Below are 16,916 nucleotides of genomic sequence, written 5' to 3'. Positions count from 1 at the left end.
GTTCACAATTTAAGCAAAATGGCTAATAGAAATTTTGTTAGGCTTACTTTCTGAGATGAAAGATCTTATGGAAGTATAATTTTTTTAAACCATATCTTAAAGAAAAGAAGGACATGTTATATATCATCATGATAAGCTATGGTATATAGGAAGGTCCTCTTCTCTGTCATGATCCTTTTTTCCCCCCAGCAGTACGGTCTAAAACCAAATGAAAATGATTGGTAATAACACAGATTCAACTAAACATTTACCTCTCAAGTACATGAAAATGATTTTTATTTGTTAACAAGAAAAAATACTTTGTTAACATTCGGCAACACAGACTGACTTTCATTCAATGAAGGTAGAAACTAGCTTCAGTAAAATAAGAACATAAATGATTTTTAATAGTTTGAGTTATTTTCAACCTAATGAAATTTATGTACGTAGTATTAGTGAAATTTGTATTTTTAGAATTAGGCTCCAATTATTTTCTTATATTTTCTATTAATATTTTCTTAACATTTATTGTAATTTTATGGTGCCAGAATTAATAATGGGTCCCATTGATATTATTTCTGAAATTATATATACACTAAAAAACTATTCCCAAACTTCAGTATCCATCAGAATTACCTGGTGAGTTTGCAAATTCTCATCCCTCTCCCACCCTCTTCCCCCTCTACATTCTGATTTAGTACCTGGAAAGTGAGATCTGAGAATCTGCATTTTTACAGCATTTTCTTTGATTCTGAAGCAGGTGGACCACAAATTTCCCCTTTGAGAACACTTTAAAAAAGGTACCTGCGCTAATAATGAATTGGTACAGAAAACAATCCAATTTCTGAATATACTTAAATACCTCCTCTATCATTCTTCCATTGTTCCTGATATAAAACTCCTTCCACATGGAGTTATTTATTTAATCCCTTGGTAATCCAAATTCATCATGTCTTTTTCTCATGGAAGGCAATGGGTAGTATTATTATGCAGGGAATTTGCTACTTTGAAGGAAATCTGAATTGGTTTTGCCCGTGCTATAAATGTAGCTTTTCTTTATGATCTTTAGTGAAGTCTACAGTTGTGGAGAAAAGATGGCTGATGGCTATATTACCAAGAAGCCAGATCCCCAGATATATCATACTTAATGCTGGAGAGAATGTGTTTGGCCTTCTGGATAGCAACAGCACTGCTGGCTTACTGAAGTGTTACCTTCTTGCCTGGGAAGCTGTTCGGGAGTTTTCTCAGGGTCAGAATGCCAAATAAATTGGGTTCCACTTATGCCTTTGGATTGAATAACATGCTTCCTGTAAGTTTAAAGAATAAGAACATATGCATATCACTTGTAATTGTCCTCAAGGCTTATTTTAAAAGTAAATTAATAAAGCCTGTTTTCAGTAATGTCCTCTTTTTTGATTATAGAATGACTCTATGTTAGGAGTATGGTCAAGATTGTAGTTGTTTGCTATTTGACCTAATGAAAAGCTGTCTGCAAAAGTTGTTTACAATTGGTATTAGTAGCAAGGTCACTCACAAGTGGTGTGACCAACCACATTATGTTTATTCAATATTTTAAAAGCTATCTCTATGTATTTATTTATCTAAACTGTATTGCAAAACATTCATGGTCCTTTCTTCAGGAAATCTACAATATCATTCTAACATGCCTAAAATACCTTGTAACATATAGTAATTACTCATAATTATTTTAGATTTTCTTATGCTTATTTTATGTAATTGAGTGTAATAGACTAGGGGTATAAGAGAATAAATTTGACTTGTTCTGAAATTGTTTAAAACTGCTTCCAGGAAGCTTTCCTAGATCATCCCACCAGCCAGAATTATTCTCTCCTTCTCCTATGCTTTTAAAAAATCTTTGTTATAGCAATGTATTAGAATTATTTATGTGCAGTACATGTCTCTCCAGTAGCTTATAAAACCTTAGACTATGGAGGCCTGGATGGTACCTTTCATTATCTTTTGGCTCCCTCAAGGACTCAACATAAATAAATGTCAGCCAGAGTGAAACATTTGCCCTTTTGCAGTGAGCTGATTTTTAAAAATCACCTCATCCCATTCTGTGCCACTCCCTGACATCCAGGAATAAATATTTCATAAAAAGGAATAAATTAAACATATAATAAAAATTGTACCAATTTTTCTGTCAAATATAAATATAGCATCTAGTTGATGGCAGTTACTCTTAGTCATATAGGTAGTTTCTTACGAGTTTTAATCTTCTGTTCTTGCTTGCCTGTTTTTTCACTTCTGCTTCATTCATATAATGATTAGATAGAAAAAAATTTTACCAATAAAAACAATACTCACAGGCTTTTTCTGAATTTATATGCTATCTTGGTACCCTATTGCTTAAACCTGGTATGATTTGTATTTCAAAAAAAGTGCAGTTACTCTAAGTTATATACATTTTAAATAAAAATTAAATTTTCTATTTTCATTTAGAATGGAATCTTACTTAATATTATATTAATAATATTATATATTATTTATAATGTTAAAGGATGATTTTGTAAAAATACCCAAAATCATGGTAGAATATATGCCATTTTTCCTAAAAAATTTTATTAATATGACTTCTGAAGGAATTCAGTACATTTGTTAGGTTAGAATTAATAAATATTGGCAAGTTATATCTCTATATATGTCAAGATCTCCTACATCCTTCATTTGTATATATTTAAATATTATGTCTGTTCATAAGTCAAACTACTCATCATCATCCTAGTTTGACTAAAGATTTAAGCTGAAGTACGTGAGTAGCATAGAATACATTTCTTGCTCAGAAACACAAACAGCTAGCCAGGCACTAAGTATATTATCAGGCAAGTTCTTTCAGAAACGTATTGCTAAAGAAGCTTAACATTAATTATTGTAACTTTGGGAAGATTACATCCACACTAGCCTTGTAAGAAGCAGCATACACTTCTTGACCTCCAATACTAGAGCTTTAAGACACAAGAATGGCATTTTACCAACTTTAATGGGATAACCAGTATAATCTTTCAGCAGTAAGGGAAGAAAAAGTGTTTAGAGTATAATACCCTTCTGATTCTAATAGAGGCTGCCTATTATGTGTATTGCAATCATAATTCATTTGTTTATTTTGGCTTGGTTTTTGTTTTAATGATTTAAGGGAAAATGAACTTTTATAAAAAAACTAGTAGGTTGCTTGTTGGCTTTTTTATCTCAGTCATTATTTCTATTTGCATGCCAACTTTTTGTGGCATGCATAGATAGACGTGTGTGTGTGTGTGTGTGTGTGTGTGTGTGTAAAATATTTGCCACAGTTTTCAGAGCTCTGAAATGTATCTATGCAAAGACAAAGTATGAATTTGGGCATGCCTATCCATGCAGTTTCCTTTTTAATGCAGTTTCTTATTTCCCAGTTATAACCCTACAGCACCATGTACAGTATGAATACCGGCTGATACACTTCCCCTCCCCCCATGTATTGCATTGTGTCTGAGAATACCAGGTATAGTAATTTACCCAAATAAATAGAAAGTATATATTATGGTTATTCCATGTGCACCTAATTTAAAAGCATATTGATGATATTATTCAGAATTATTCTTTCTAAAATAAAGAAATTCAGCAGGGTTTTTAGCACTTCTCTATTGAATTAGTTCAGCGCATGAGATTGGTGGATTATGATTAATTTTAATAGCTACATTAAAAAATACATCTAACATTCTTAATTAGAATAATCTCCAAAGCCAGTTAAATGTTTCAGAAGACAAACAGTTTAATTAGCTAACCTCAAAGGTTCCCCTCCCCCATATGTGCAGTGGTCTTAGGCTTGGTGTGAGCCTTTCAAGCATTCTTAAACAATTGGATGAAAAGGGATTTTAGGCAGATTAGACGAGGGGATGCTTTATATGTTGTTCCTAATCATGAGATATGCAACATCTACAAAGTTTTACAAAGAAATGAAAATTTAAATAAATTTTACTTGGACTATCTAGTTAGCATGAATTACAAGCTGAAACATCCAGTGATAAGACTACTTAATAAATGTATTCTTTTAATTGTGGATAGGAGCAAAAGTACATGCTGGGGTGGACTAGCAAGTGATATGGCAGATTAACATTCTAAAGGGGTCAATGCTTTTTCCCAGAAAGCATGCTTTTGTTGTACTCCCCAGTGGTGCCACTAAATTTTTGGAAATGAATTCAGAAAATTGAAATAGAATTGTTAGATTTTTAGTTGAGGTTTTTTTCCTTTTCCTGATTTCTTTCCTGTTCTTGTCCATTTTATACCCTCTCACAGCAAGAAATTCTGAAGGTTTAGTGTGTGTGGTTTTTCTTTTCTATTGCAAAATGCTGGGATCTTAGGAATTTGCAACTTACAGTGTGATATAAATCACTGCTTTCATTTTTTCTTAATTTGTAAGGAGGAAAAGATTTCTTCTTTTATATGTAGAGGAGTTATTTTTCTTAGTTGGTTTTCTGCTTTTTAGTTTTCAGTTTGCCTAAAAACAATAAATGTTATTTGTAGATTTAAAATTTTTTAAATTATCACTGGATTATAAAATTATTAAAGTAATAAACCAGAATTAAAAGTATGTGAGGTAAGACTGGAGAAACTGATTTCACCAACTGCATATTCAGATAATATCCTGTATTTACATTACGTGAAATTCTGTGAGAGCTAATTTTAAAATAATGTTGAATGGATAAACCCATTAAAACTAAAAAATTAATTTTGTCTGTGTAAATTTTGTATAAGTACATGGTAAGGTGGCATTTGAAGTTCAGATAGCTTAATTGAGTTTGAAGGGGGAAAGGTCATTTAATTGGTCTATTGAAATGTTAACAGAAACAGATATGCCATGAAATAGACTTTAATGGCAGCAGTGTTGCACTAATGTCTGTATTCACTTGCAAAATTGTTAATTAGGGCACTTTGGTAGTTCATTTGTTTTTGTATTGATGGGCTTAGTTCAATAGGGAAATCAATTTTATAGAATTTACATGACTTGCTAACACCCTAAAACGAGTATTTATTTTTTATTCCCAAGAGAATACTATCTGTTGTAAAACCCAAGTGCGTTTTCAGTTGGAGACCTCTGCTTCCCTTCTGGTTAATGGAATGTCATCATTTTTCTATTTTGCTTGTTTGATAAAGTTGAAATGTTCTAAATGAACATCTGAATGTGTATGTGAAACTTTTCTTAGTTGAATATTTCTAGAAACTGTTGTCATATTTCTAGGAAAAACACGCTAAAGAAGAAAAAAGGAAGTGGGCTATGGGTGGGATTGCTGATTTTAAGTTAAAGTGTAAATAACATTCTGGATGATGTGTTTTGCTTTGCATAAATGCTCATTAATTAGAGAAAGTGTATGCCAAAGAATTTTAAGATTTCCTTATGAAGCCTTATATGATTCATTTACTGTAAGTAGAGACTTTATTATGAGGTTCTATTACTGAACATTAATTAGTCTTATGCAATGTATGTATACATAGTGCAATTTGTACTACTGTACAGTAGTAACCTTTATTCATGGTGGGTACATTCTAAGACCCCTAATGGGTGCCTAAAACCACAAATAGTACTGAACTGTACATATACTATATTTTTTCCTATACATACATATCTATGATAAAGTTTAATATATTAAATATAAATTAGACACAGTACGAGATTAACAGCAATAACTAATAATGAAATAGAACATTAATAACAATATACTATGATAAAGTTATGTGAATGTGATAACTCACTCTCTCCCTCTCTCTCAAAATATCTTATTGTACTACACTCATCTATTTTTGGACCTTGATGCACTGTGGGTAACTGAAACCACAAAAAGCAAAACCACCATAAAGTTTTCAATTTTTAAAGCAAGTGTGGAGTAACAAAGTCTAAGAATTAACTTTTGAGCACAAATTTCTATTAATAATATTAACTTCTCATATTATAGCACTTTGTTTTACATATATTACTACCACATATTTATAAATGTTTGAAAATCTGGAGCGTCTTAGAGATCATCTAGTCTAGACCTTTTATTTTACTGATGAAAATACTTGAAGCCAGAGTTAGAGGTTGGGACAAAACTGTAATTAGAACAGGTATTTTCTAACTCACATTCCAGCATGTTTTCCTTCCCCTAAGCTATACTGTATTACAGTTCTTTTTTTTTTTTAATGCTATACCCAGATGTTTCAAGAAAAAAAAATCTAGATTTTTAAATGTATTTTTTAAAATTATATTGGATTATTTTCTGTACTGTATTCATAGCTAAACAAATCCCTAATTTGAATCTAATAAATAAACTAAAAATTCATACTCTTCCTTACTTATCTCATGTAGAGTAAACCTTGTGTAGTTTAGACTCTAAATGTTAAAGACTGTAAAATACTATCTGTGTAATAAAAATGTATATGTAAAAAGATTCCTGTAGAAAAAAATAACAGATTTTAATATAACAATTTGGCACTGACTTTGTGATAATAGAGTAAGTTTCTTAGGTTCTAGTGGTTTCGGGTTTTTTAAAATAGATGTCCATATATTATTAAAATGTTGGAAATAATTATGTTAATCTTGACTATGAACATTATACACTCATTCCAATATGCTTTGGAATTCTTAGTAGAATTATTAACCTATATCTTCATTCTTTCACTTATTTTCCAAACTACCTATGTACACAACTCCTATTTTGCTTGCAAGGGTAATCAAAATTCTAAAACATTTCATTGTACCAGTATGCAAATGTATTTACATAGGAATAAATCTAGTTTTCCTTAAAGAGGGCAACAGAATTGAAAACTGAGGCCAACAAATAAATGGAAGTTTCTCTAAATCCATTGGATAATAGAGGCAGTGTTAAGGCTAACCATAGTGTTGAACTAAACAGAGGGATTACTCCTGGGTTTTGCATCAGTTGTTTTCTGCCGGGTGGCCTCACTTGTCAAAAAAAAAAGAAAAAAAAAGTTTAACAGGCAAACATTCACATAGGCACATTGAGAAAAGAAGTATGCTTAATTCCATCAAAGCTTAAAAAAATCAATCATTAATTTATTCTAACTGCAATTGTTGGTCATTTGTGAAAAACGTCTGGCCTTCAAGTCATAGGAACCTTAACACCAGCACAATGTGAACACTTGTGAAGAAGCTTCAAGTTTGGTGTATTGTAAAAAAGCTATATTAGTGTGTGCGTAGCTGTATCTGACCATACAACAGCATTTGTTTATTACATTGCTTTAACTCCGCTTACTTTTTTGGACTTTGAAAATAATACAAGTGCAAATGTAATGTGCTTTAAAAATTAGAAAAGTGTTCATTTGCAACTTTAAATAAAAAGTCTTGCTTTTTTATGTATCTTTTCATGCTTTTTAACAGTGATATTTCAGCAGTCTTGGTATTACAAGTCAGAAATGGTTTCTGATGGATACTAAAGTCAAGCTAGAAAATATATTTTAAAAATGGTTTCAGGAGGGACTTACTCCGTTTTCTATATTGCTAAGTAATAGTAAAATATTTGTTTTAAACTGGGACTTAGACACACCTAACTGTTCTTTAATTTGATACAGCTAGTCTAAATGATTTTATTCAAGAAATTTTGGTAGGAGATAAATAATTTTGCAACTATGCTCATATTGCAAAGTATAGAACTAATTCAGTCATTATGACTGTAGTAACATCTTTTTTTTATAGCTTTAAAGCAAGCAGTAGAACAGCACAATGTTGGGATACATTTAAATAATAAGTTTTATGTTAGTCAAGTTTCAAGTTCTAACAACATGTAAGTAGCCAGTGATGCATAGCAGGTCTTTGCCATTTTGTTGCTATTTTAAAATGAACTTTTAAATTGTAGAAGAAAGCCGAACCAAAGGTGTAAGGGGTGAAAATTAGAGCCTAAATTAGAAATAAAGAAAAGGTTGCATTATTTTAATTACATGCTCTAATATAATATGCAGATTAAATACATAAAACCTCCCCTTCATGACGACATATTACTTTGTCTAGTGGTTTCTTACTGACCCAAGGAAATAAAACATGATATAACCAGATACTACTGTGTCAAAGGCTTCATACAGAAACGATCCCTTCCCTTACTTATATACTATATTTCACTTACCACTGCTTTCTACCTTCCCCTAAGCTTTTAATTATAAATTAAGAAAGACTGTAGATACTTGTCATAAGTTTAGTTCTAAGCAAAATAATAACTAATAATAAAAAAGCTCTTTCACAGTGATGAAAAAATACTAATCTTTAGTTTAGACATTATTTCATTTATGCCATAAACATATTGTAACAAGGTGTCTATGTTTCTAAAATGTACATTAACAGTAAATCTAAAAAATGTATATGCTGTATGTAGAAGTCTCTTGTATAACTTTGTTTAGCCCTCATTTCAGAGGCACTAATGTCCAAAGTACTGTTAGGATACTAGAAACGAGAGGAAGATCACTTAAAACAGCTTGTGAAATATAATGTTTGAAATGGTTCTTTGAGAATCTGCAGATTATGGCTTGCATAGGGACTCCTTCCAGCTGTCTGGGAAAATGAGCTGTTGACATTCTTTTGGGTCATCATTCAAGATAGGAGGGCAACCACAAGGATTTAGCAGATAAATTCATCCCCAAAGACCTTTATCCATTTCACTGCAACTTGGAAACATTCATGTTGAATAGTAGCATTAATGTAGTCCATTTAGCTCTTCAAAGTGAGTCTTATGCTAAAAAAAAGAAGAAGAAAAGAAAAGAAAAAGAAGATGATGAAGAAAATCAAATGAATAGGGTAATAACTTATTTAAGTCTTCTGAAAGGTATTCTTTATTTACGTAATTCTGAAGCACAAACCATTATTTACATTAGTTTCAAAAATAGAATTGAAATCTTACATAGTAAGCAATAAGCTTTTGAATTAATTGTAACTAATTGAATCAGTCTTGTGTGTTACTTGTTAGCTATTTATTAATATGACAGCAAAAAATAAATTGATGTTTAAGTGTTGTATTCTGAAATGAATGGCAACATTTGTAAACGACTGAAAATAATCTAATTTAGGTTCTGACTCTCTTTGGACTTCATAATTCAGGCAAAAGGGAAAGTCAAAACTGTGATGAACGCATTAAGAGCATACACTAAGATTCACACACCCAAGTCCTTTCCTATAAATGGTGAAAAAAACTTTTTGACTCAAACTAGAATGATACTATATAGGGCTGAATATGCAGGAAAGGTTCCCACAATGCATTGTGCAAACCTAGAGCTAACAAATACCCTGCTGCTTTGAAACCCCCCAAAAGACAAAGGCACAATGAAATAGAAAGCTTACCACCGGTAGCTTTCAAAACGACAAACTAGGCAAACTATACATCTCCACCACTCCAATTTTGTCAGAATGCTAATGAGCTTGCTCTGATCTTTACTCGGCTTCCCGTGTTTTCTACATCTTCAAGGACCACATGGCGCTAGCAAAATAAAGACAACTAAATGAGAATTTCGAATGCTTTTTGTGTTAGGACCTGGTGCTTTTCAGTGGACGCACTCGTTGAATATTCTCAACTTAAAAGAGTACAACAGGGGGTTGGGTATGAACTTTTTAACAGGAGGAAATTTGAACAAAAGTAAATTAGTGAGATGAGGAAAATATGAGAAAAATTTCTGATTAATTTCCACTCCATAATATCAATGACACCTTCAGCCCCACTCATACTCTTCTAACAAGAGATGCTGATAAAAGATGAATGATTCTGTGTTGTTCACAGTGAATGTTTAGTGGTTTTTTAATAGCAGCATTCTACATAAAAGGCACCAGGAAGTACTCCGCATTAGCAGTTGAGATCACTAGTTAATAGGATGATGTCTTTTAGCTTTTGTCACAAGATTATTAGAAAGGATGGGTTTCTGTTCTCATCGTTGCATAGTTTGGAGTGCCTGTTGAGTACAAGTGCTAAAATACAGGTTTCTCAGTATTGTTTCACATGTAAAGCAAAAAGCCTTTTAATGCAACACCTTTTTCCTCTTTACCAGGTGATTTTGTTATTGATCTCTAATCTGCCCCTTTAGCTGTATTAAATGCTTGAAGTGTTCTGCTTTTCTGTGTAGCCTTGATGCTAGCTATTTGTGTCTAAAAATTCATTAACATTAAAACAGGATCTGTATAGAGCATTAGAGTCTATGATTTAGAAAAAGGCAGATTTTATATGGTCTTTATGGTTTAGGGTATAAATAGCAACATAAGATTGCCTGAGTAAATATTGTAAAAATATGTCTTTTGATGAAGAATTACTTTTGTGAGATTTTAATTATATATTTATAAGGAACATATTTTTCACAATCTCTCTTTTCTCTAGCAATCACTATGCACTTACAGCAGAATCAGAGTAGTCAACTCCGTCTCTCACCGTATCCATCCGTACCTACAAAGGAGACAATGAAAACTAAAGCTCGGTATATTTTTATATACAAAGCTATATGAACTAGAGTTAAACTGATTCTGTATAATTAATAAATAATCAGGAAAGGAAAGAAAGGATGTTTAATATAGTAACACTTTTCAGATTTTACATGAAGAAAATTTTTGCAGTATTTCTCACATTTAACACATATATTTGGTGTTTCTATATGCTATTTTTTAAATTTTCTCTTATCCTGAAAAATCCCATTTTTATACATTGTACTTTGCTCACATGGCTTAAATATTGTCTCTTAAGATGTTGTAATTTATTCACACTTCTAACAAAATGGAGGCAAAAAAATTCTATATTAATAGGAATAACTTGGACAACCATAGTTAATACAGTCAAGAAAAACTAAAATTTCTTCAAAATATAAGAACAGTTTTAAATAATATGCTAATTCTATATTCTCTATCATTTAGTGTGATATTTCTATGTTTCTTATAAATATGGATTAGGGAATTAGGACTTGTGTAACAAAATGTCTCCATTTTGTAGAGGTTCTTTTTTTTAAGAGACCAGGTCTTACTATGTTGCCCAGGCTGGACTTGAACTACTGGGCCCAGGCAATCCTCTTGCCTCAGCTGCCCAAATGTTGCTGGGATTACAGGTGCATGCCACTGTGCCTGGCTAGAGATTCTGTTTTAACTGACATTTCTATTTTCATACAAATTATAATGAGAAAGAGGCCATGTTATTAAAAAAATACATTAAACTGAGATATATCTATTTTGGCATTTTAGTTACAAAACTAAAAAAATTAGGAACTGTAGATTTCTCTTAAATAAAATTTTTTTCTAACATGCCAGATAAAATAGAAAATAAAGTAAGTAGGCTGGCCGTGGTGGCTCACACCTGTAATCCTAGCACTCTGGGAGGCCGAGGTGGGAGGATTGCTTGAGCTCAGGAGTTTAAGACCAGCCTGAGCAAGAGCAAGACCCCATCTCTACTAAAAATAGAAAACATTAGCTGGGCGTGGTAGCATGAGCCTGTAGTCCCAACTACTCGGAAGGCTGAGGCAGGAGGATCGTTTGAGCCCAGGAATTTGAGGTTGCTGTGAGCTAGGCTTGAGCCCAGGAATTTGAGGTTGCTGTGAGCTAGGCTGTTGCCACGGCACTCTAGCCTGGGCCACAGAGCAAGACTCTGTCTCAAAAAAAAACAAAAAACAGAAAAAACGAAAATAATGTAAGTGAGGGAATTTGGTGTTACAAAGTAAATAAAACGGTCTCTAAGGGTTCTGAAGTAGTATAGTTAGCCTATTGTTCTCAATTAACATAATTACTACTGAGAATTCACAGGTCATTGAATCTGTGTCATAGTAAAGAAGCCAAGAAAAAAATAATATTTTATGTCTGAAAATTTCCTGCAAAGTGAGTTTTTAACACAGTTTCCAGGGGCAATGAGCCACATCCTTTGATAGACTCTAAGAGTTGAGAGTATCGTTCTTTTTTGGAAGTAAAATGCTAACATACTTTTGGTAAATGTGGTGTTATAGGTCTGTTTTGTTTATCTCTGTGTTTTTAACTGTGTCAAGATTTTAGTTACTTTATGTTACCTAACTCCAAGAATGCAAAATAATATCATTTTCTAATTGCAAGAAGTGATAAAACTTCATGCAATTATGTTCTAATTCAATATGCAGAAAAGTAAAAAGCATAAAAGAACATGTCAAACAATTGATTCTGTCACATCCTTGACTGGCAGAATCATAGCCAGGTAGCAGAACAGTGAGTCAAGGCCCAGCTCTCCAAGCTTTCCGTGTGAACCTTCTCTCCAGCGCTTCTGTCCTTTAGGTACCAAAGCCCATCTGCCTACCATTGTTGTTAGCATAATTGCAGGAGAGGTTCTTCTTCAATACTTAATTCTTTGTATACTTTCCTCTGTAAATATGGACTCACCCTTTGCAGCAGTGAGTTGGGATTCTGGCTAGGAGAATGGTAGTCAGGGTCGCACTCTAGTGCTTGCTATATTCATCCCTGCTGACTTGCTCATCTTGATAGCTATGAGTCTCAGTTTCCACTTTAATATTAATAGAATGAGGACACTATGGCTTTAAAATAAAAATGGGGAAAAGAACCTAACTTTAATTCTGATAAAGGATGAAATTATATTGATTCTTTCATGTCTTGGGATTTTCATTCATTCAGTAAATATATTTTGATCCCTGATTACGCCTAAGGCACTATAATGAGTATAGAAACTTAACCCTGGTTAATGAACCTAATTATTTAAGGTTGGTCACACTGAGTCAAAGTTGATATGCTGTGGCAGCTAAGAAAAGTGTGAGAATTAAATTAGATACTTTATATCAAACATTTGCACAGTGCTTGGGATACAGCATGGAAAGAGCTCAATAAATGTTAGTTATTATTAGGTATATGATCTCTTACATACTTAAATTTGTCAAGCTCACCTTTGAAATTAAAGATACCAAAAGATGAAAAACATTAATATGCTAGGAATTTTACCCATCACCATCAAACATTAAATAACATAGTTATAATAAATTAATATTCTCTTTTCACATTTGTACATTTTATTTATTATTCTGTATTACCTATGTTCTGTAATAGGCATTTGGAGAAAATAATCAATAATGAATAGACATACAGTGTAAAGAAAATAGCAAAGTTTGTTTTAAAGGGAGAGTTTACACTTTAAGGTGTTTGTAGTGCTTTGATTCTCTACTTTTTACACTTTCAATTTTAAAAATTGGTAATTTTCCTAAATTCTTTTCTTTCCATAGTTTTTTCCTTCTGTAGGTACAAGGAAAATTAAAACTTTACATCATACTTTCAAGTTTTCTTTACTCTCACAATTTGTTCAGCTAATTCAAATGTGTATTTTTTATCTACCCAGTATCCCAAAAGTCGCCATGCATAGGGAAAATAGGAAATTTTAGCTAAATGTACCTTTATTTACAAAATATTCATTACAGAATTTTTCCTTTGTATGGAGACTTTTGTGGTACCCTGTATATTTCATTTATTTAGACTATTTCTGAAGGAAAATATATAAATTATATCTTGAAGTAGTAGCATTCAATTTTTGAATCATTCTAGTTCATACAATAGGTAGTGGATCATAGTATTTCTTTTTTTAATTTGTTTTTTGTTTTTACCAGCCAGCAGACTCAGGGCCTCAAAATATTGGATTAATACTCAGAATTTTTCCTCTCCACAGAAATCTTTAGTAAAGGTGAAATATATATACCATCTGAAGGGAAACCGGAGTATGGATCACAGGGTTTCTAGAAAGGAACCTCTCTGATTCAGAAATGCAGAGAGCCTCCTAAGGTTCTCATTTCTAACATTTGTTCTCTCCTTGGCAGTGACTGTATGCCCCAACTTTTTACTATATATAATCTTAAATTGACTTTCTCATCTGCTGACTCATGTTTATTCATTTATCCAGAAAAACAAATATATATAATTTCTACCAGTGATATTTAGAAAGTATTTTCCACTACTAGAAATTTTGAATTGGAAATGTAAATATAATTTTTGAACCTAAAGAATTATCATATCACCATAATTTTCAATTTGGAACATGTCTATTGCCTAAAGTGAGGAACATCCTTACTCTAGATTGCAATAAAATTTTTTAACATTTAAAAAAGTAGAAATTCCAGGAAAATGTGTTTTTTCTCAGCAACTATCTATGAAACAAAATTTAGGCATTTGAACTGATTTGGCAGCAACATGTTTTTCTTCTGAATGTGAAATTAAATTTTTGTAATGCCATGCCAATGCTAAAATAACATGTTATACATGGAATATCACCCTTTCTTTTTTTAAGAAAAATTAATCTCAGTGACTTCTTTGTGAAAGGGCCAAGACAGTGGTTCTCAAGCTTTCAGATCCATAAAAAAATACCTGAGGAGTTTGTTAAAAATACAAATTCCCAGGCCCTGCTTGAAAGATTGTGATTCAGTGGATCTGGGATGGGGCCCATTTTCTAGGTAATTCTAATACAGACGATCCACAGACCACGTTTGAGAAACACGGAGCTAAGATATACTAAATTCATAGTGTTCCAAGTGCTAAGGGAAGTAGCACAGCATAGAGATTTAAGAGCATAGACTTTAAAATCAGTAAGATCCCAACTGGAATCTGGGTGGTCTTGGACAAGTTATTTAACCTTTCTGAGCCTGTATTTCCTCAGCTGTTTTAAAAAAGAAAAAAGGCTGATAACCCTTAGGTTATATATAAAAAGCAACTTTGATAAATGTTTGTATGAATACCATAATTTTCACTGCTCAATAAATAAGTAGGAGGAAGCCTTAGGAATTCTACTAGTCTCTCAATCTGTATGTTTCATTGAATTGGTATACTAATTATATGAGTTCTGTGAGGCACATACAGATAGAACTTAACTTAGGCATTGTATTTTGAGAAATTTATTTTAGGGCATCATGTAGGAGTCAACTTTACAAATGCACTTTTTCTTCCTGTTTCATCCTGACACTATCCTAAGAAGATTAACCAAGATTTCATAATTTGATATGACAAAGAATGACATCAGAGATGGATACGTATGTGTGAGTTACCCTCTGAGTCAACATTAAGGTAGTTTATGGAAGTGTGCAAGCTCTATTCCAATACCTTTCTCTCAATTTCCCCCAAAGGAAACATTTTTTAAAAATACGGATTTTACCGTATAGAGACAACTGGATGCATACCAGCCCACATCAGGTCCTTCATCTTGGAGATAAAATTGTACAGTTGAATAGCCATGAACCTTCCTTTTATTGTTGATAGGCTTACAAAGTTTTGCTTTTAAATCTTGCTCATTCTATTTTGAAGACATTGCCTGTTCTTCTAGTAGATGGTAAATTATTATGTCTTGCTTTTAATTACTAGTAATGGTTTTAACACCTTCATAGGCCTCTAGGTGCTTTGCATAAGAAAACTGAAGATATATAGTCATTGTATCTGCTTCTTGTCCCCACATGTCACTTCTGAGCTGGAATGTGAAAAGCATTGTGCACTCAAAGGAGCTATTTCTTGCAATATAAATTAGTGAAAAACTGTTGAGTTGATACCTAGTTTTAAAAATTAAATTAGATGTTTTTAAATGCTCAATATTACTAATTAATTTTTTAATATTTGCTAAATAGGTTTTTTATAAAGAGTTTTGTTTTTGTTTTAATGGAATTTGGAGGAATTTTTTTAGAGAAAGAAAGATTAATCAAAATAGTATGATTATATACAACTATTATATATCCATAATTAAAACAATTTTTTAAAATAATGTAATTATTTTTACCAACTGCATAGGATAAAGTTTGAAACTATATATATACACATATGTGTGTATATATATATATATATTTTCCCCCCTGAGTGAATACAGTAGACTTTACCATCCAAATAGGAGCATATAAGTTAGTTTTCTCCTCTGTTTTTAAACTAGTGACATTGAAATGTGAATTCACAGTACACAGAGTTATGAACATCTATCTGACTTGTGAATATCTCCTGCATTTACTCGCTGGTTGTATACTGCTTCTCCATTCTTTACTCATCCCAAAGCCACCCAATCCCATGCCCCCTATGCCAGTTAGCTCTGAATTAATAGCACCACTTGGTGGTCAAAGCTAGGAATTGTGTAAAGCACTAACATTTCTTCCCTACCAGCATGTTATAGCTCCCATATAGACAACTTCTTGGCTGGAATTTGACAGCTAAGTCGTGGCTATATCTAATATGCTTCTGAAGGATCTAGCTCCATAAGGTAAGTTAAAGATGTAAATCAAGGAAGACATTGGGCTGATATAGTTTTATTTTAAAAATGAGTTTATTATTAATTTTAGTGCTTTAAATATTTTAATTTCTCATGAGAATAAAATTAGAGGGAGTCAAAATTATTTAATACCTTTAACACCATTTGTTATGACTCAAATGCTTATTTTGAATCAAAGTAAAAGGTTAAATGAAATTATACTGAACATTGGAATTCAAAAGTAGAATACCATTCTAGAAAAAAGTACCAAATATCAATAAAGCTAACAAAGTTTGCTTTTAGGTAATAGTTTCATTAAAAGATTAGTTTTCATCATTTATAGAAGATAAAATTTTTTCTTTAAAATTATCCGACAGAAGTATCAGTGGAGATTGGATAGCTATTGTGCTATCTGAAATATGTAATTTGATTTGATGATAACAAGTGTGAGAAATGAAGTGCTGTATTAACAGGTACATTTGTGACCAAACAGACTTGGAGTTGACCATAGATTTGAATGGGAGCGTAGGCTAAGTGTTTTAGATGTGATTGCCGTGGCCCTTTTTAGGTAGGCGGCAGCTTTGGAAAGAAGGGAAAGGATATACAACACAAGGACATATATCTAACTGCTGGAAATTGGCCCATAAGATTTATGACAGAATCTGAGCTGAACTATCGAGGTAGCATGATGTTCTTCAGTCTAAGGGGTATATAAAAATGTATATCATGGTAAAAGGGGTAATTGAACATATCCTGGGGATTAAGTTGAAGAGA

The 16,916-nt window shown here is 32.2% G+C and overlaps 1 protein-coding gene and 1 non-coding gene across 14 annotated transcripts in view; one reads left to right on the top strand and one right to left on the bottom strand.

Moving 5' to 3' along the window:
- EHBP1 (EH domain binding protein 1) overlaps window positions 1–16,916 on the top strand; it is a 322,545-nt gene that overhangs the window by 285,741 nt on the left and 19,888 nt on the right. The gene's annotated exons all lie outside the window — the stretch shown is intronic.
- On the bottom strand, window positions 13,540–13,654 carry LOC138400352 (U5 spliceosomal RNA). The gene has a single exon (XR_011236249.1). It is a non-coding gene; the product is annotated as a U5 spliceosomal RNA (small nuclear RNA).

This window comes from Eulemur rufifrons, chromosome 19, assembly GCF_041146395.1.
Source record: "Eulemur rufifrons isolate Redbay chromosome 19, OSU_ERuf_1, whole genome shotgun sequence".
Taxonomy (NCBI): domain Eukaryota; kingdom Metazoa; phylum Chordata; class Mammalia; order Primates; family Lemuridae; genus Eulemur; species Eulemur rufifrons.
Note: the sequence above shows the minus strand (reverse complement) of the source record. Positions and strands in the feature narration are given on the sequence as shown.